Genomic DNA, 20992 nt, shown 5'->3' on the forward strand with positions numbered 1-20992 from the left:
AATCAATTAATCAAGGTACCTATTGTATTCTTTATTTTGTCTCGTTTGTTGGTATTTAATGGGTGAAATTCATTTCAGTATAACGATATTAAATAAGTAATTAGGAAGGTTAAAAACATACACAAAGTACAATAATATTGGGAATAAACCTTACTTCTAAGATAATTGATTTATTCTACATCCTTCTTTTTATTTTGTTAATGAAATTATTTTAAGAAATTATTTTTCTTCATATTGTGTTATTAATTGGTTGGTATTTTATTTCAAAACATGGCAACATCGTTCCTGTCTAGCTGTCTGTCGATGAAATGTCAGTTGTTATTGCGGTTTGCGGCACAGATGGTGACATTTTCTGTCGGAATATTCTGTGTATTTTTTAAGTGATTTCTCGTACTTTCACCGAATTTTACTGTTTAAATCGTGCAGTAAATTAAATAAAGGTGTTTGTTTACTCCGCTCATCGTGAAGTACGAGATTTTGGGATTCTAAATTACAGAAACAGTGCTGTTTCCTTGGAAAGACTTGTTTTTTGTGATTAATTTGGTTCGTTTATAAAGCTGTGACTTCATAATTCATCGGCAAGCAGTTTCTAAGGTAAGTTTTTTAATTATATTACCGCCTATCAATAAACATTGCCTATTGATACACCCACGCTTTGTGCTAAATTTAGAAAATCACTGAAGGATCTTGTAAGACATTCTTGTTCTTCAGTTAATTACTTTGCCTTATTCGTGTTTTTAGTGTGCTACGCAATTCAAAGCTCTAAATTATTTTATAAATTAAGTTCAATTAAATATTGACAGCTCCATAATATTAGTTCAATTTTATATATCTTTAGCAGGTTAATCCATAATTTAATATATTAATTAACTAAACTGGCACAGTTACACTCCAAGTATGCCTCAACTTTTATTTATTTCAACTTAAATTGTTGCGATCAAAAATATTGGTTTTCAATTAAATATAGAGCCTAAATCTGACTAAAATACTAACAACTTTGACAACATAGCTAATTAATCATGGTTTATGAAATTGGAATATTAATACTTTGTTATTAATTTTGAAACACCAACATGTAAATTACGGATACTATCCTTTCCTGATCAATCAATTATTATTATGAATATCTAGTCTACTTGTGATTGTTGACTTGATTTGAAAGGATTGTAGATAAAATTTAAACTATTAGTTAATTTTTAAAATTTCATAGTATCTTTATTAAAAGTTATTTACACACTAAGTACTAAGCACAGCTTGTACGGACTACAGCACATCAGACTTTGAATTTTTGTTGGAAAATAGTCTGTAATACAAAGAGATAAGACACCACTGTGTATACCTTGATGTGCTGTGGTTTGTACTAAGGTAATTTTGTAGTGGGCTTTATTCGTATAACGAAGCTGGTGGCATAGTCTGATATATGTAAACTATAAAACATGCACTCGAATTGAGAACCTCCTCCTTTTTTTGAAGTCGGTTAAAAATTAAAGTCTATTTCTTTATTTAGCTAGACTAGTATAATAAGATTTGTAAGTTACTAGATGGTTAAGTATTCAAAGAAAAAAACTGAATTAAAAGACTCATAATTTTAACATATTCAAATCAAATTTGAAAAAACATTTGCCTGGACATATGTAGTAGGCTTGCAAATCCTCAATTGCTCTTAAAAAACTTAGAAAGAGCCATTATGTCATTAATGTAACAAGGATATAAATAATAAAATTGTTGAAAGACTGCTCTTGCAATAATGATTATAATTTTACCCTCTGAAATGCAATAACTATTTTCCCTTTATCCGACTACAAATTAAATTAATCAACACCGTTTATTGTGCATGCTTACCTGACCACAGTAATTGCTTGTTTCCTATCACCGCACTGTGTGGACACAATTTTGCAGCGAAGATCTTATTGAAATGACCTTCAGTTTGACGTCTGGATGCCTAACCTACTTGAGGATGTTGTCCATTACGTTTGTCACTATGGTCAAATTGTAACACTTAAAATGGCACATGGACAATTTTCCACTTGGTTTTCTATTAACTGGATAAACAACTAACTCTCATCTGAATCTTCATTTTCTGTAAGAAACATTTTAGTCTATAATACCGTATCATAAAGAAAGATTCTTCTTCTAAAGTTGCATATTACATCAGCTACAAGTAGGGTTTCTGATTTCTCGACTTATTTTTTTTCTCGAGTTTCGGGAATTCTCGAGGCCAAAGTCTCGAGTTTTCTCGGGTTTCGAGTCTTTTAATTAAAACTGTTGAAATCGGTTGAAATTTAATAAAAACACGGGTTTTTATTAATGTTATAATGTGTCTGGGTTATAATCAATAATACTGTAAAGTTTCAACAAAGTCCGTTCAGTAGTTTTTGCGTGAAAGAGTAACAAACATCCAGACATCCACACAAACTTTCGCATTTATAATATTAGTAGGATAATTATAACTTAGTAATTAACTAAAGGAACAAAAGTCATAAAGTCGCGTGTACTTTAAGGATTAATAACCATAAATATCTGGAGCTCCAATTGAATCACTTGCTTTCCAAAGAACACAAGTCCAAATTAATTGAAAAATTACGATAATAAACCTACATTTGCAAACAAAAAAAAAACTTTTAAATAAATTTTTAAACTTAAAGATAACGACTTGAATAAACGTATTTACGAGTAACTAAACTAACAGTTAACAAAAAATTTTCAGCCTTTAAATCAGTCAGTTATACAAACATAATAAAATATAGCATACTCGTAGGTGAACATTATTAGTTTCGGTTAAGATCGTTACTTGCAAATCAAATTAGTTAAAAAAAGGAAAGACTAGGCCAGTCTAAACGCAACGTTAACCTATTAAATAATTAAAAACTTACTTTTGTCTAAGAAAATTGGCTTTTAAAAATATTAAAGCTTCAAAATCGAAACTCGAGAATTCTCGAGCTCCGGTAATTTTTTTCTCGTCTCGAATGAAGCCAAATTTCTCGAGTTTTCTCGAGTTCGAGAAAGCTCGAGCAGAAACCCTAGCTACAAGGTAAGTACATATACTGAAACTATGCAACACATGATTTTATCAACAGTTACATAATTTTGTATTTACCCAATAATGTAACTGGCGATTATTTTATGTTAAAACATATCTGTTTTATACATAAATACCTAGTTATTTTAAATGCATTTTGATAGCTTTTACATGTACACTCCACTATAATAAATATATTTAAAGTTGATATAGAATATACGACATAGTTATTTATGATATGAAAATATATATTTCAGTTTTGACTGTTTACATAATATGTATTTGAAGAAGATCGCACGTTTGTATTTCATAACGTGACTAAAGGTAAACAAATGTTACGAAATTGGTCTCTGCAAATGTTACTAATCACACAATAAAATGCGACATACAATTTGTAGGCTTATTGAGTTTCTAATTTCAGTAAGTAAATATTATTTCAGCAGTCAATTTCTTCTAAAATAGGCTCACTTCGTCTATCCCCGTTTTCTGTAGGCAAAAAACAACTTAGTTACAAATTTATTCGGATATTTTAGCTTTCTAGTGTAACAGTTTGCGACAACTGCTAATGGCATAATTTTTGTGTAGTAACGTTTCCGAATATGACTAGGCCACATTCGATAACAAAAACAATAATATTCGATAGCAATTTGTAATAGGTAGCCACAAAAGTTATGGTTAGACCTATGTAATGTTACCGTGTTGCGCAATGTTGATCCACAAAAAATATCTGCGGCGTGGATGCACCAAAATAGGCGTGTTTACCTGAGAATTTAGCGCTAAGAACTGGCAGCAAGGTTATCAGCACGAGGTCGTCTTTTGAACAAATTGACACAAGTATTTCGCTACTGCAGTGAATCGCGACATTGAATTGTTTAAGTTTTAAGAATGCGCAGTTAAATTATTAATGCTCTTTAACATTTTATAATATTAAAGAATTTTCCACACTGGATGCGTTCTGGGGTTTACGTTTAGGTCGAAGTGAACGCAGCCCTCATGTATGAACAACTTTGTCGCTTTCTACATATCGTACAGACCGCAGAATTCATCCAGTGTGACAATGAGGGCTATCGTTTTAGCGCTCACCAGTTAGCGCCACTGTAGAGTAAGGTCCTGTCACTTGCTAGTAGCGAAGACAGTAGCACCAACTGGTGAGCGCGAAAGTGGTAGGAGGACTATCGCATTTGCACTCATCAAGATGGCGCCACTGTAGAGTAAGGTCCTGTCAATCGCCAGGGGTGCCAACTGTTAAGTATAAAAACGATAGCCCTCATTGACATAATTGCATATGTCTTGTACCTATGATTTAATGGGCGCCTCTAAGTTGAAGGCCCTCTATAAGCTTCTATTATTAAAATTGAAAGATCATATCTGATATTCTATTATTAGCATAGCATCAGCGATTGGTGTTCCTGCGAGTATAGGGTTCACATCCTTCTTGCAACATAACCTGGCATTAAACAGCCATCTGCTATACATTCGCGTCCAATTGGAGTTATAAAAATAGTATGTTGATCCGGTTTATGATTATTTAAAGGATTTTCCTGATAGCCGATGCAAAATTTTAAAATATACCATGGCGTTAATCTTCCTTATTTATTTTTATAATGTGACCTCGCTTCATCCATGTTTTTTTCCTTTCCAGCTTGATCCCGAATTCCCGACAATCCCGACCTATCCTAACGAAAAACTCAAGACCTTCCCGTGCCTGAAAACCCTACTTATCCACTTATATTCTTTTTAATTAACTTAATTACCATGTCTGGGTTCAAAGTTAAAGTATTCTGTATTTTTTTATTCTTTTTCGCGTGTCTCATGACATACAGTATGTATCTGTATATCTTCGAGAAATACAACAAGAATCAACACTTTCTTATGATAGGAAGTATGTTTGCGTTAACTTAACCGAATTTTAAGTTAATATCTATTTGGTTTAACTACAAAATGCTTTGTGCTATGTCTGTATTAGTCTTGGAGTAACGCTGTAATTTTCATGTGATAGTAAATTAAATGCGTGGGCTCCAGCAAATTAAAGGTTGATTATATGTTATTTTGTACAGATGCATATTCTCATGTAATTTCTGAAAGTGTGACTGATCTACGAGTATCACTGTCCTACAGAAATAGCATTCTACTAATACATATTTTATCACTATCTATACGCCCACATTTTGATAAAGAAATCCATTTAAAACACCATTTCTGAAACGTCTGTACTGTAACCAATTCAGTAGCTTTTATTGATTACATATATAATTTGGCCTATGTTTTTTTTTATTTATTGGGATAAGTAACCTGTAATGGTAGATGTATGAAGTCGCCACACATAGGTAATACCCGTATGTGTTTCACACCTATTATTAAGACTACATACTCGGCATATCCAGTTTGACCTGCCGTTTCTAAACCTACATAGAAGTTACACTAATGCCAGCTATTCATGTTTATAAAGTTTAAAACACATTTAATTTAACGGTTATTGTAACGGAGGGTACAATTTATGCAGCTTTAAGAATTTGGATCCGCTCGCTTCATGACCACCCACTGGAAACATGCTTATTGAATAACGACGTTGTTTTGCACTGTGTAATTTAAATTAAACGATTTATTTGAAGACTTTTGTTTGTCTTCAAACGTCTATAAAGTCCAGTAATAGAATCAGTTACTGTACCTACATGAGGGTATAACGTTATACAAAATGTAATTTAGTGCAAATGGACAGGCAAACTTCAATAGACGTAGACCACTTTTTGTCGGCCCATAGTTGAGTCGGGCTGTTAATCAGTATGGACAATGGACATGTATGAAAGTGCGCACATTGGTATCGTCCAATTGTTCATACAAATTAGAATTGGCCCAACTATCGGACGAATAAAAGTCTGTAGTCTGCTGAAAGACTTAAAATCTAAACTAGTGACTCGAAATTATGGAATTCTTTAGATTAGCCATTTAGAAAACTATGTAACGTTTTTGCTTGTTAGAGGTAAAGCAACATTTTATCTTTCAGTCAGATGTCTCTTGGATTTTATTTTATCCTACTAGAGTTAATGAAAATGGAAATTACACAATATTTAGTAAAGTAAACAATTTGATGTTCTATCTTCTTAGCATAAGTCGGCTGGCGATAATGGCGGTTTTCTTTTGTTGGCTTCCCAGACGTACCGTGACTGGCAGTCTGGTGAATACCGGCCTTATCGAATTAGGCTGACTTTGAGGACCGTGACGAGGATATTAGCAACTCTATTCTAACTAGAATATTCACGAAACAACGAGACTCCAAACGAGATGGAAATGCGACCTTGGACTCGATACGGAGGCAGTAATGTGGACAATTTTACACGAATAGTTTATGTTGGGTAATAACTGTATGCATATTTATCACGTGTGTCTCTGATGTAGTAAGAGTTACTTTATTTTTCTCAGCGGTTCTTGCTGCAATAAGAGAAATAATGTCCTTTCCACCTTGTTTTAAAACAATTGTGTGTCAAATACAAAGCAGAAATCGTAAGTTAATTGTTTCGTTTATGTATTAGGGCTCCTCTAGACAACCCCTACATAGGTGACAGTTTTAATTCGGAAAAGTTCTTCGACTCGACTTCGCTACTACATACATCTGGGGGCACGGCAGTGCCCCCACCAAGTCGAGCAAAAAAGCGGCACGGCCGTACCATCCTTTTCTCGAAGCAATTCAGGCCATTACACCAGACAGCCACGACCGCCTGTAACTTCGTTGTGGATAAAACTAGAAGGCTGAATTTTCATTAGCTATGCAGGCATTGTAAAGACACGGTATATTTCAAATTTCATTCAATTTGAACCAGTAGTTTAAGAATTATAACGGGTCAAAGTTTCTTAATTTTGTCACTCACTGACTGACTGACTGACTGACTCACCGATCATCAAAATTCTAAGGCACTTCTAGCAGACCTAGAAGCTTCAAATTTGGAATATAAGTAGTGTTTGGTGTATATATCAAGGAAAAACTAAAATATTTGGGGGCACGGTAGTGCAACCGCTAAGTCTAGCAAAATTTTTCAATTTCGGTCCAGTTTTATAAAATTTTAACTACTTACTTAAACTTACTTAAATAACTTTGTAATACCATATAAATATAATGGCGCACGGTAGTGTCCCCGCCAAGTCGAGTAAAATTTTTAAATTTCGGTCCAGTTTTCTAGATACATAACTGCTGTCTACAAAATACAAAAAGAAATGAGATCCCATCAAATGCCATCGCATGAAAACACGTGTAAATTAAATTATTTAGTGCGATGGCCAAGTCAATAAATTTATGTAAAACGTTAAAGATTTCCTGGCCTGGACTTGGTATTACATGGATCTCACAACTTTTTACCGTAGAACAACTGAGTTGCGAGACTTGGTTTTTTTGACAAGTATTGTTTTTGATGGGTCTACTTCTTTAGTACATAGATATACGTCGCTCTGTGAAGCGAATGCGAAATTCAATCTGCCCCTAATTCTACTTAGTCTACAGGTACGTACCTACAGTCTAATTTGCTACGAAATTTACTACATCATTCTTCTGTTTTCCACATGCGTCACTCTACATAAAATAGACGTGACTGTGCAAAATAAGCTAATACAATAGAAAGCAAATCTACGAAATGGAAATGAAAACCGAAGCAGCAGGGCAGGACTATTCTGAAACGCTATTTACGTATTTCGGGTTTGTCTGTCACCGTCCCTCATGTAGACGTCCCTATTTGTGTGAGAGGGATAGTGATTCGATTCGGAAAATATTTTTCGGAGTAATCTGGCGGACTTGATCTCATTCACGGATCAAATATGCAAATCATGCAATCAATGGAGCGCAATGTTTTACGAAATGCATGCGCCAATAAACACTGTACATCCAAATTCCAGAATATTAAATCGAGCTTGAAATAAAAGTCTGAATGTGGGTACGATTTGTATTTCGTTCAGTTCGCAACAATCTTACAGGTTCAATGGAAGAGCAACAATTGGGGAGCTATCGTTATTCATGCATATGATGGAGATTTATCACATTGGGAATTTAGCAGATTTAACTTACTTTTCCATCTTCTTTCTTCAAAGGGGATGTTTTTTTTATCAGAACGGCTGTTTTCCAATCTCCGCCCGAAAACTAGATTAATTTTCCCGTCAAGATAACCTTTTTTTGCGTGTGAACGTCCAAGATAGATTAAATTGCTTAAATGTTAGCGCTACGAAGGTTATCTTAGAGGCCTGTAGACAACGCAACATTTCATTCCCATTCAAGTTCGCTTCGCTACCTCCCAAAACTATTTGCAAAACAGTGGTTCGATACCATTTATCATTCGTTATCATCGATTCGATAGTGAAATCTTGACTCTACCTGTTGGCAGTGTAAAGTTTTATGATTCGATGTGCAAAAGTCGGTCAATCGAGTGGCCACACAATCGTTAGATCGTAATCGGGAATGCATAATGGAGGGACACGTAGGGTGCGTGAGTGGTAATCGATACATCGGTGTGAAGTGACAGCTCTTTAACGACTTTTTAACTTTTGAAGCCAAGCCGAGCAGAAAGGCAGAGGGCAATGGTTTTGGCGGTGATGCCTGGTGCTAAATGACGTGGATGTAATATCGGGTCTCGCACGCCTTTATGCCCTAAATTGCGTTAAAATTTGCCTGATTTTGCCTTAAGTTTTTGGCATAAAAATGATAGATTTATCAGTGTGAATCATAATAGGCAATTTGGTACTACCTCTCAAATCAATAGTATGAAAATGTTCCTATCTACAAATATTCTAATTCAAATGGCATTGAGCACTCGTATAAAAAGGTAAGAATATCCTGCCTCTATTGTAAGTTGTTTACCAGCGTTTTACAATAGTATGACACCATTGATTAATTTATATGCCAAGGAAAATTATGCAGTCATTATCCCGCATCGCTAGTTCACAGCTAACGCCACGATTCTCTCATTTAAGTCATAAATAAGATAAACGCGGCATCTCTGATAGATACTGGTATACTAATTGCTTGCAGATTGAAAGCTGTTGGTTTAGCGGTGGACGATAACAACGCAATTAGAAGCGGTAGATTCGCTTTCATGATAACTTTGATTTGTAGAGTTCCAGACTCCAGTGCTGAGTATAATGTCGTCTACATAAACAACAATAGAACGATTCATGCAGACAAAGATGCACTGACCTAAAGCCGTACCTATGCTTTATTTTCGTGGTTTCCTTTGAGATGTTATTTCTTGAGATTTTCGTAACTTTAGAGTTTGGAAAACCAACTGTTATCGTATGGATTCGATCTTACTCTTACATAAGAGTACCTTAGGTAGACTATTCGAGAACTTATTATATTGCCCATAAATCGCATAAATGACTTGCGCACTCATGCGTGTAATGCAGTGCTTAAATCAAATGCTTTTTAGAATGCCTATTACATGTTGCTGCGCGTACGCAAGTGACATAATTTTACGCAAAAAAGATCATACAACCGATACACCGATAGTTCATGAGAGGAATAAAATCTATCCCTTTCACTCTAAGCGAGATACATGAATGAATGACCGTGACAAATAGATCCAAACAGTGATGGGATAGCTTCTCGGCTGCGTTCTTCTACTGTGTCATAATAAAGTTATGATTTAATCTCGTGCCAGGAAACAAAGGCCATGTTTATTACTTGCGCACTTGAATCGTCTGCGAGTTGTCAATCGACGTTTTGTTTGCACGCTCAAGGCATTATGGCCGTTGTAGTAGCCATATTGTTTTAAACAAAGGTCGTGAACGCTAACAATAATAAAGGTAAGTTTGGTTTGGGTTATTTCTAAACGTAGTGGTCAGTGCTGAGGATTTTTTAAGTTTTGTTAAAGTTTTCAGTCTAATTTTTGTTATTCCCAGGAACTCTACATTATTTCTATAGACATTCGATATTTAGGTAGAGTTCTTAAATTAGAGGTCCTCTTATTTCTAGTTCTTTTATTTAATTTAACGATAGTACATTAAATATAATGCTTATCTACTCAACCCATGCACATTTTCAGTTACTGAAGCTTACAAAAAATAATCTCATGGTGTATCACAAGACCCTTAATAAGTTCCACCAACTTCCCTCCTACCCTATTTGTAAACGGCCACCCTACCTTTGATATGACTTAACGAAGCCTATCGTAATAGAGCGGTTATTATTTTGGCAGTATTATCCAGGGTTGTTAGCTGTTACATCCCGGACAATATGATCCTTATAAGGTAGCACAGTAGCTACCTCATAAGTCACTACCTACTTAATTTTGTCATGGTACATAGGACTAATCAAATCGGTTAAAACGATTAGGGTATTATCGAATTATTATAGTTATAGTCTTCGATTGAGTTATAGCTGTGATTAAATTCCATTTTTTAGCGCATTACTTGAAGATAATGTTCCGTTTATAAGTAATGTGCTTACATATTTTTGCGTCTAAAATCACAGATTGATAAGCCCTTAGCCTTAATATTCATTTAAGTACTTCTCACATGTGCTTGTAATTCCGAGAGAATCTACAACAGTTTGTTCAACTTGTTAACAACTTACTTGAAACACTATCGAGAAGTTACGAGTACAGCACCCTTACTTTCCCACGAACCACTTGAATCTCGATGCTTTTGACTGTTTTTTGTGGCAGCCCTTAGGCCGGGCTCTATTCTGTTAAATGATCTCAATTTATCGACTCTGCCTGTCTCTCTCATTTATCCCAGCATCTCATGGTGTGTGAGAAAGTCAAATGAATCGATATTGTCTTTCGAAATAGGATTCCTTATCTTTGACATACGCCCTTAGACGCATTAGTCATTATGTTCAAGCCAAGTTAATGGTTCATTAACGTCATGTTAAGTTATTAACGGGTCAGATGTCCCAATAGAAAAAGTAGTAAACTACCTAGCAATATAGGTACTTGGTTACGAAGCGACTAACACATACAGCGACACAAAAGAGTCTACGTTGGACACGGTCTGAGAAGTCTTTGACCTAGGCCTTTTCAAGCACTGAATAGGCATTTACTAGACAGGTACCATCCTAGACTGTATCTACACTTAGCATCCGGCGAAATTGCGGTCAAACACCTGCCTTCTGTTGTGAAAAAAGAATCAATACCAAGCAAAGGCTTTTAGGTGTGTATGTATTGTAAATAAGTAATTAATTAACTAACTATTGGTGTTTTATTAACGAAAAATAAATGTAGGTACTCGTATGAGTATTCACCTAGAAATAAACTGATTCCAAGAACGTTTGAGTAGGTACTTGGGTATCCAATTTAGGATTTTCTCGACAAGCGACGGTCATTGGTCACAAACGGGAAAATACTTTAAATCCGACTTGGGGTTTTACCGTGTGTAATCACATTTCTTATTCACTCAATAATGTATTGAGTGAATTGTGTTTGAGATCTGTTTTTGTCCAACGTTGTAATAGAGCGGTAAAATGAAAAACATGATTAATTTCTACACAATTTCTGCAAAATTTTCATCTGTCGTTGATCATTATAAATTAGTAGCTATAGATAATGTAGCCATGTCTATCTAGTAGGCCTATAAAATTCATAATATGCCATTAAAACATCTCACGAAGCATAAAATGATACAGCAAAACATTTATTTTGCTTATTATATTTTACTAGCTTTTGCCCGCGGCTTCACCCGCGTGAAATTTAGTTTGTCACAGATCGTTATAAATTATAGCCTATATGTTAATCTGGGTTACAAACAATAATACTGTAAAGATTCAACAAAATCCGTTCAGTAGTTTTTGCGTGAAAGAGTAACTAACATCCAGACATCAAGACATCCAAACTTTCGCATTTATAATATTAGTAGGATGTTCTTTTATTTATGTCTAACTGAAGTTAGGAAGCACATACAATAATACAGTTTGCATTCATAATGGCAACAGTTATTATTGCAAGTTGATAAAAGTAAACAAGTTTGTGAGGATAATCCAAAGTTTATTACTCAATCACGTTTATAGGAGATGCATCTTTAAGTAAGTAAAGCTTTGAATTTATTTATCAAGTTCATCATTATCCCATTAAAATGTATAATGGAATTATTATGTGACTATGGCTTTCCTGTGAAACGCTCCCGTAGTTTCTCACTAGCTATGTACCAAAATAACAAACATTAATTGAATTTGAACTCACTATTTCACCCTAACATCTATTTTAATCTTATTTTGATAAATATGAATTTCTCCTGAAATACAGTTCACACTAGTTTAGGAGCCTGGGTTTCAATATAAAATGTTACAGTGTATTTACATCAATAAAGCTATTATATTCTAACTCTTGAATTGAAAAAGAGGCTGACAAAGGTGACTGAGTTTCTTTCGCCACTTCTTCTCAGCACCAGCCAACATGTTGTCCCGAAGCGGTAGGTAGGGCAAGCTATAATATGTTCGGGACGTGTATTATAAGCGCATTGGAAAGGGCCTAAGTACCCTACCTACTGAATAAATACGTTGGCAAATGGAAAACCATTTAAGTTTTCTTTAAGCAACCAAAGCTACCTTTGTTTTCTTCAATCTTTAACGCAATCTGTATTTCTATTGTTTTATCATTCTAAGCGGGCTTAGCGAAAATTCCACACAATTCCATCGACTTGGCAATTCCCGCTCAAGTTGCGCAAAACTAATACGATTCACTTCATAATGCAACGACATCAACAGTTGCTGGTATTGCCACTTGAAATTACACTTTATTTATGTATGATAAGGTGTATATTGTAATTTTTGTATACGTAGTGTTGTGTTACGCCGAGTGCAGTCGATAATCAAGTTAACGTAGGTCAGAGATTATGGTAATGTAGAGTATATAAGTTGAATAAGAATACATCTTTAAATCGACAATTCACACCTATTCGTGACTTCACCTACATAACATGTGATTTATTTAGGTATATGCAAATATGCATATTTGAATCTTCTCTCTCTCTGCAGGAGAAGATTCCATTTAGCCAGTAATTAGTTTGTTAATTGGAATTTTCGATTGGATATAAATTCATATTTACCCTCTCTATGTATTAATTTTGAAGAGTTTAAAAACTGTAGTTTGACGTACTTTCACATCACTACAATTAACATTAAATTATGAAAGCGAAGTAAATATTTACTAAAAAAACCCAGCAGTCATGAAAAAAACCATCTGTACTTTCAATATTAAAATGGGTTTTTAACTGCGGACTGTTTGCACAAAAAGCCGTCATTTTGTCCCTACCCCGCGAGATTGATCGCTCACTACATAATCCGAAGCCAAATGACAAAACTGTAATGTAAATAGGAACAGTAAGCCTGGTAGAATCTTTGGTATAATATTGATCTACCAAATTAGCCAGCTTATACCTACATCTATTTGAAATACTTAAAGCATTAAGTTCATTATAAATACCTTAATCTTCCTTGTAAATGTTGAAATTCGTTTTTCAAAACTTTTGACTGACATTACTTTTTTTCCGTCTTCGGCACTTTTGCGATTTTGGTTAAAGTACCTAATAATGTGCTCACAGTTTTTATTGAACTTCGAAAGTTCTGAGCTCAAAGGGCGTTTGGTTGCAGTCTTCTAATGGGTACAGTCTACCAAACGTGAAATGAGAGAGATCCAACAAAATGTAGCTTACAAGCTATGTTTTGTTGATGGACTATTGAGTTGATGAGGGCTATGAATGTGACGATTGCACTATCGTTATGTGCATGTACACGTACACACACCCAAGGAAAGCTCACTCGCCTTCGTGAGTAGCAAGAACTATACGTTTATAAATGACTTCTGCCCCACCTTACATTGTGTCATCGACAGCGGATATCGATTCCGACCGATTAAACAACTGTTTCGGTTTAACAAGGATTTGGAACTAAAGCTCGGACGTTGGTATTGGCGAATACGATTACTCGACAATTTCACTTGATTTAGCTAGGTAGTACGGTGATTGTCGTCTGTTCATCATTGAAAATCACGTCTGTCTTGAATAGTGACTCTGCAAGTGTATAGTGTAGGTCGTCGTGTAGCTAAGAAAAGTGACTAGTGGTTTTAAATTCATTGTGTATTTTTTTGTATCTTTGCATAAAAGTTTTGCTATTTTGTATTTTTCTACACCCGGATACCGAAATAATTACCTACATTGAAAGAGTGATATCTTGATGATATTTTAAATTTATTTCACAATGTTTGACAGACATTAATTTATTATCACCTATCAGAAGATTGGTATCTGTGCAAAGTATACACGTGAACGTTATCGTCATAAATGTATCGATTTTATCAAATTTGGTACTTTTGACGCAACCATAAAGGACTTTTTTAAACGACAGTTTATTTTGAATCCTATCTTATCTAACTACATTAAACTTTATTTAATTTGCGATATGCTATTCTCGTATGATGATATTTTAGGTATATCTTAAAAATACCCAGTGATATTGATGACTGAATGTAGGTAGGTAAGGAGGTGAGGTAATATTATAAAGGAGTTGAAATATGGTGACGAGAGAATGATGATGATGAATAATGATGACTTGGTAACATTATGTAGTAGGTATTCTACAGCAACAGAGTGTATACTATACAAAGTAATTGCAGTAATTACTCCTCTACATTGAGCAGTAAAATCAACAGGAACATTCACAATTTTATTAAAGATAGGTACTTAAAGATTTTAGATTTTTATAAAGATTTGTCCATAAACATTTAAGTTACGATAAATGTGTAATTCCGTCTCTAATTTTCTGTCTAAAGCTATACTATAAAGTTCGAAGAGGCGACTGTGAAAACGTCTTTATATTCTGTACTTCGTTATCGATATTTATTTATATTCCGATCCGTGTCTGAACTCTGATATTGACCGCACTATTTTTAGCCCAAATCTAGGGAAAGGCTGCGAGCGGTATTCCTTTGCGTTAGAGAATATAATTTTTATTATTCTGTGGGCGTTTCCCGCCGTTTCTAACGTCACAAGAGAAAATTGGATGTGAAGTTATGGCCACTGGAGAGTATTCATGACATTGGTTCGCAAAACCAATTTTTGTGCACGGTGAATTGTATTGATAAGTTATTTATGTGGCCATGTGTCATGGCACCTTGCTATGAGGTTCCGGGCGCAACTTAGCAATGGAAATATACTGGGTTTCCTGTCCCACTTTGACTTTGGAAAGAACTTGTCATGTCACGACTTGCTAATGCAGCTATCTCTAATCAAACCATGCTCTAGCGATGATGTGTACAGTGTAGCGTGCGTAATCGATGATCTTACTTATTAAAATATGATAGAGCGCGATTGAAACAGAGATTCCAGTTTTAAATTGCTCAAAATCTTCATAAATACAGCATGATGATTATAATAAGTAATATCCATACTATTTAAGCATATAAGTCGGACCTATCAGGCTTTCATAATGCCTCTAATCCTGTAGTGATGGTAGTGCGAAGCTATTTTAGGAGTACAGCGATTTTGATGAAATTTGGCATAGAGATAGTTTGAGTCCCGTGAAAGGACATAGGATAGTTTTTATCCCGGTTTTTGAAACAGGGACGCGCGCTATAAAGTTTTTCTGTGACAGACAAAATTCCACGCAGGCGAAACCGCGGGCGGAAAGCTAGTTATTAACTAATATCCACTACAGACGCATTAAATGATTAGGGCGGGCTGTGGTTAAAGTTCTTAAGGTCAAACGGTAACAGAACTCACAGCGGCAGGCCATTAATCAAATAGCTGAAAGGTCTGGGCAAGTTACGCTATTGGATTATGCTTTTAATTCTTATTAGTAATCCTTTTTAACGCAATATTTGGAAAAGGGTTAAAATTCCTAGTAATTCACAGACGAAAGCACATAAGGTTAAACACTGTCTTATGTACCTCTATTAGGGACTATATTGCATTAAAATACTAAATAGTTGGATGTGCTGTTAAATAATAAAGGTATGAAAGAGAGTTAATTTTGTAGTAACTTATTTGGTAGATCTGAAACGCAAACTCCCAGAGGGTGTTAGTATCATGTATGTAATTTAATTTGCTGTAATTTTGTGAAGTATTTAATTACCTTCTTTTGATGTTCTAAACTGGGATTAGTGAACTGTGTGCTGTTTGAATTAAACAAGAAATGTGATATTTTAGAAATGGGTACGTGAATCTATAGGTACCTACTTATGCTAACTGCTGTAAAAAACTTAACAGTATTTGCTTGCAAATATATATTAGTTGCTAAATTATAATAAACAGTCACTTATTCATTTATGTAAATGACACAATCTACCTACGAAAATGGAGATATTGTTGTCTCTTGTAATCAATTCGTAACATGACTCTGGCAGACAGCGTAACAATCACTTATACATTTCAAAACCAAATCGGCATAATGGACCGACGACCTGAGGCAGATAGCAGCAAGTAACGGGAGCTCGTGCTTTGTGGCCACTGCTGGACATAAGTCCAGCTGTGGACTACCAAAGACTGAATGATGATGATGATGAAATCTCTTTGTAATTCAGAGATTCCGAGCAAAAGATGCAAGTTCCTTCTGATTTCAAATAGTACATGTCCCATAAAATTTAGTTACTCACCATACGTTTAAGGCCCATCAATGGGGCATGAGACCTTCGCAGGCTGTTACACTATACACGTGTGAGTTATCAAGGGGCCTATGACCCATCGCAGGGACATACACCTATGCTGAGTAACTGAAATGCCCTATCGATAGGAATTTTTCCAGGTGTCATATACTGTCCTAAACTTCGTTGAAAGACAACTGTCACTACGCGTCTGTATTGGGGAATATTTAATGTCACAATTATGTGTGCGATTGCGAGTACTCACGTAATGTCGGACATCGATATGCGCCGCGTGTCGCACGTTCGATGATTCATATCGCCCACTTATTAATAAAAGTAACTCGGACGTTGATTGACTTTTGTCGGGAATGAGACCCAGTTCGTGCCGTTCCGTTTGCGTTTCATTACGTTCTTATTGAGCAAATGAGATTCTTCTTCGTCTTTTATTTTATCTTGTGGGCAAGCTCGCTTCACCATAGGATCGGGCTGAAATTTGGCATGCAGGTAGATGTTATGACGTAGGCATCCGCTAAGGGGGTAAAACGGGATCCACGCGTACGAAGTCGCGGACAGCCGCTAGTATATGTATTTATAAATCTCAAGATCATTTTAGTCCTAGGTATGTCCAAGTCAAGGCCAAATAAGCCACATTTTGACTAAGATGTCGTAGAGTTTGTGAAGTTAAGGCTTGTAGAGTCAAGATGTGTAGAGCGAAAGTATATGAGGATTTTTGACAGAGCGAGCCATGATATTGTCTTGGAAACATTTTACAAAAAATGCTTTTGGTGGATTTTTTCTTTACAAACCTTTTACTGTCAGTATGCTGACTAATTTATAATTATGAAATATTCTGTGATTTAAACCGCACTTAACTGTAATGGCTGACTTTAGGAATAAAAGTTGGTTTCTTATTAAATACTACAGGTATTCAACGTGTATTCGTATGATTTTCATTTTCAGTCTAAATGTGACGGCGGTTTAGTGGCCACGCTAATTATTTCAGTGCGTTGTTACACATGGACACTAATGAAGAAACATAATGGGGTAATAATGGAAACCATAAGTTTAATGAACAACTCGTGCGTTGCTAACTGCGGGCTTTTGTGATACCTACATACAAGCAGGAAAAAAACTTTTTTTTGTTTTCGCAACTAATAAATTAAGAGTTTCGTTCCAGCATCGATATTACGGTTATTCAATATATTTATTTCTCCTCTCTAAATACTGCATACAGTATTGTCATATGCACCGCACCGCCCACATAAAAACTCTTAACTTTATGCTTGGCTTAGTTTACTGGAAGATAATTTTTTATTATGATATTTGGTGTGCAATAAAAAGTTATGAATTTTGTGCCAATAGGTTTAGTCCCAAATCCAACTCTCGTTCCCACCTCTTGCAACAACTTTGTAGCCAGGACCTACAGTACGGTAATACGTTCAGTACCAACAAGAATTTAATAAATCCTATTTGGATAGCTTTGATATTTCTTCAAAAGTTTATTTCTCATTTGAACAAGCCGGAGTTTGTCCAAGCGTCGGCTGGGCCGCTTAGTCTAAATAAGAAAACTTTCCAGATCAACGTGGCGAAGGCCGAGAAATTTTCACAATAAAAATACCTCCCTTTGGTAAACAGTAGGTCTGTACCTATTTTCCAGATAATACTGAAACGTACTTAAGATACAATTTTTAATTAATCTTGACTAACATTATAATTCGAATCTCGGACTGATTGGTACTTTGGTATTTTCGAATCTGACATTTTCACATTATTCATCATTACCTTCATCTATCTATTAAAAGCGAAAGGTCACTAACTCACTCACTCATCACGAAATCTAAGAAACTACAAGTGCTAGGAGTCTCATATTTTGCATGGGGATTCCTTTTAGAAGTTAGGCGCTTACTAAGACGGGATTTTGCAAAAACAACCCCTAAAGGGGGTATAACGGGATCCACGCGCACGAAGCTAGTCTACATATACTTGTACATAAAGTATATCTACACCTTGAATTTCGGGAAGTGGGTCAAATTAAACTTGTTACTTACCCCATACAAAGTACCTATACACCTGCTGCCTTTTGATGAAACAGTTCATTTATGACGGATACGTTTTCCTTATTATATCAAATAGCAACAACAATCTAATTCGTTTTCTATTTTATTATAACGGTATTATATTTCCCGTATCTAGGCACATAATTGCAAAACAGGGAACGGTTGTGTTATCTATACTTACTTACTCATATTATTATGAAAAGGATATGTTTGCAAATATGTTTGTCTTTAGTGTGTATGGATTTGGGTCGAAGATATACATACTGCTGTACAATACTGTTTGATATACTGCTTGGGATCGGACTGTGTATGTTTTGGAAAGCAAATACTCCTTCTATGTAGTACATGTACAGTCGACAGTCCCCCAATGATTTCCACAATGGCCGGTTGGTGGCGGCCTGCATCCAGCGCCTTCCCGCTACCTTTATGAGGTCGTCGGTCCACCTTGTGGGTGGACGTTTTACGCATTTGACTTTATATGTATTTAACAAAATAGATGTATTACAAACCACATAATAGAGCAAATGTACCTCAAACTAAGCCAACTACTAACAAACGTGAAAAGTCTATCAAAATTCATGCAAAAACACCGGTTATGGTTATTATTATGTACAGTAGTAGGTACGGTACAGTACATTGTACATCCGTGATTTTCAATTTATTTGTAATTGGCGTACAAATAGATCTAAATCTAGATAGATAGAGGCTTGATCGCAAAGAAAAAGTTTGAATGAATTGTAAGTAAAAGTTCATTTTGTTTTCTTCGACGAAGTAAAATTCGCGCGAGTGGCCCCGCGCGTCAAAGCTAGCTACAATTTGCGTGGGCGGGCTAGGATGTGACATTCATTATTTTAACGGCGCCATATCAGGCCGTGCGTAGGAAACAGGCGTGATAAGCGGCTCTTCAGTTGACCGATATTACTGATACAATGTTGTGTGGACAAGGATTTTTGTTACAAATAATCTATACTTCTATACCTACTAATATTATAAATGCGAAAGTAACTCTGTCTGTCTGTCTTACTTTCACGCCTAAACCACTGAACCGATTTTGATGAAATTTGGCATAGAGATAGTTTGAGTCCCGGGAAAGGACATAGGATAGTTTTTATCCCGGTTTTTGAAACGCGGACGCGCGCGATAAAGTTTTTCTGAAACAAACAAAAACCACGCGGGCGAAGCCGCGGGCGGAAAGCTAGTACCTCATAAATACATATTAGACTTTAGCACTAAACGTTTCGCTAACTCTTTTATTGTGACAAAACAAAAAACAAAACTTCCAGAGTTATAAAAGTTGTTGGATGGTATAAATTAACACAACCTTATTTACTTTGTACTTACTTTTGACACGAACACGTCAATTAATTTATTTCTCTTGAATTTTTATTCCCTCTGAGCTGGAATAACATGCACAGTGAGTTTTCGTGGAATTAATTTATATGATTCAGAGAGCAAATAAAACCAGAGAATTCTAGGAACAACTCTTAAAAATAGATTTTGATAAAGTTGGCTCTACAGAAGCCATCGATAAATCAGAAACTGTTTTTTCTAAGGATCTCTATCACTCACCTACTTACAATACCTTGATAGATACATAGATATTTATTTGCATCACCATAATGTAACAGGGTAGATCTACTAATTTATCACAATTTATACTTGAACAATAGTCTTGTGATTACAATTAAAATAAAAAGCAATTGAATAGACTGCTTGTTCGTTTTTGAAGGCTATTACAATTTCAAAATGAAACAGAAACTTGTGCTTGAAGTCTGTTAAAAAATGTTCCATATTTCTGCAGTTTTCATACGCGAGCGATTTCACTTTATCACCGTGGATAAGTTTTATTGCTTGACTTATGATAAATTGCGTGAATAATATTATGTACCTTGCACTTGGAATATTTATAGTTCACCTTTAAGGTCAGGGCTCAACGTTTAGTTATGCTAATAATTGATAATACTTAATATTATACCAATTACCTTATATTTCTGTAACATAATGCCAGTTATAATACAAATTCTGATAATAATAATTATGCATATAGGTCTATTTATACAGTTAGTTTAATCCTCAGGAAGCAGAAACCTGTATTAATTAGTACCTATTATTATCCTCTTAATAAGACTGTGTAGGAAGTACCTAATCCACAAATTAGTTACCTACTTACGCTTGATTTAATTAAGGTACGTGTTTGTTATTAACAGTGTGTTTTGACCTTAAAAAGTAAAGTTTTACATTTAAAGCTACTGACTGAAATATACTATTATATAAAACAGTTCAACTTACCTTGACTTAAGGTTCCCCCCTAGACAAAACGCACTTTTTGATCGAATCGAAAATCGAATCCGTCAAAACTCCATACAAAA

At 35.2% G+C, this 20992-nt stretch overlaps 1 long non-coding RNA gene across 1 annotated transcript in view; it reads left to right on the forward strand.

Moving 5' to 3' along the window:
• The first annotated feature begins 281 nt into the window (after positions 1 to 281).
• LOC135078815 (uncharacterized) overlaps positions 282 to 20992 on the forward strand; it is a 231154-nt gene continuing 210443 nt past the window's right edge. The window contains exon 1 of the long non-coding RNA XR_010258673.1: positions 282 to 594. This is a non-coding gene — a long non-coding RNA (uncharacterized LOC135078815). The remainder of the gene's footprint in view (positions 595 to 20992) is intronic.

The sequence above is a fragment of the Ostrinia nubilalis genome, chromosome 15, assembly GCF_963855985.1.
Source record: "Ostrinia nubilalis chromosome 15, ilOstNubi1.1, whole genome shotgun sequence".
NCBI lineage: Eukaryota > Metazoa > Arthropoda > Insecta > Lepidoptera > Crambidae > Ostrinia > Ostrinia nubilalis.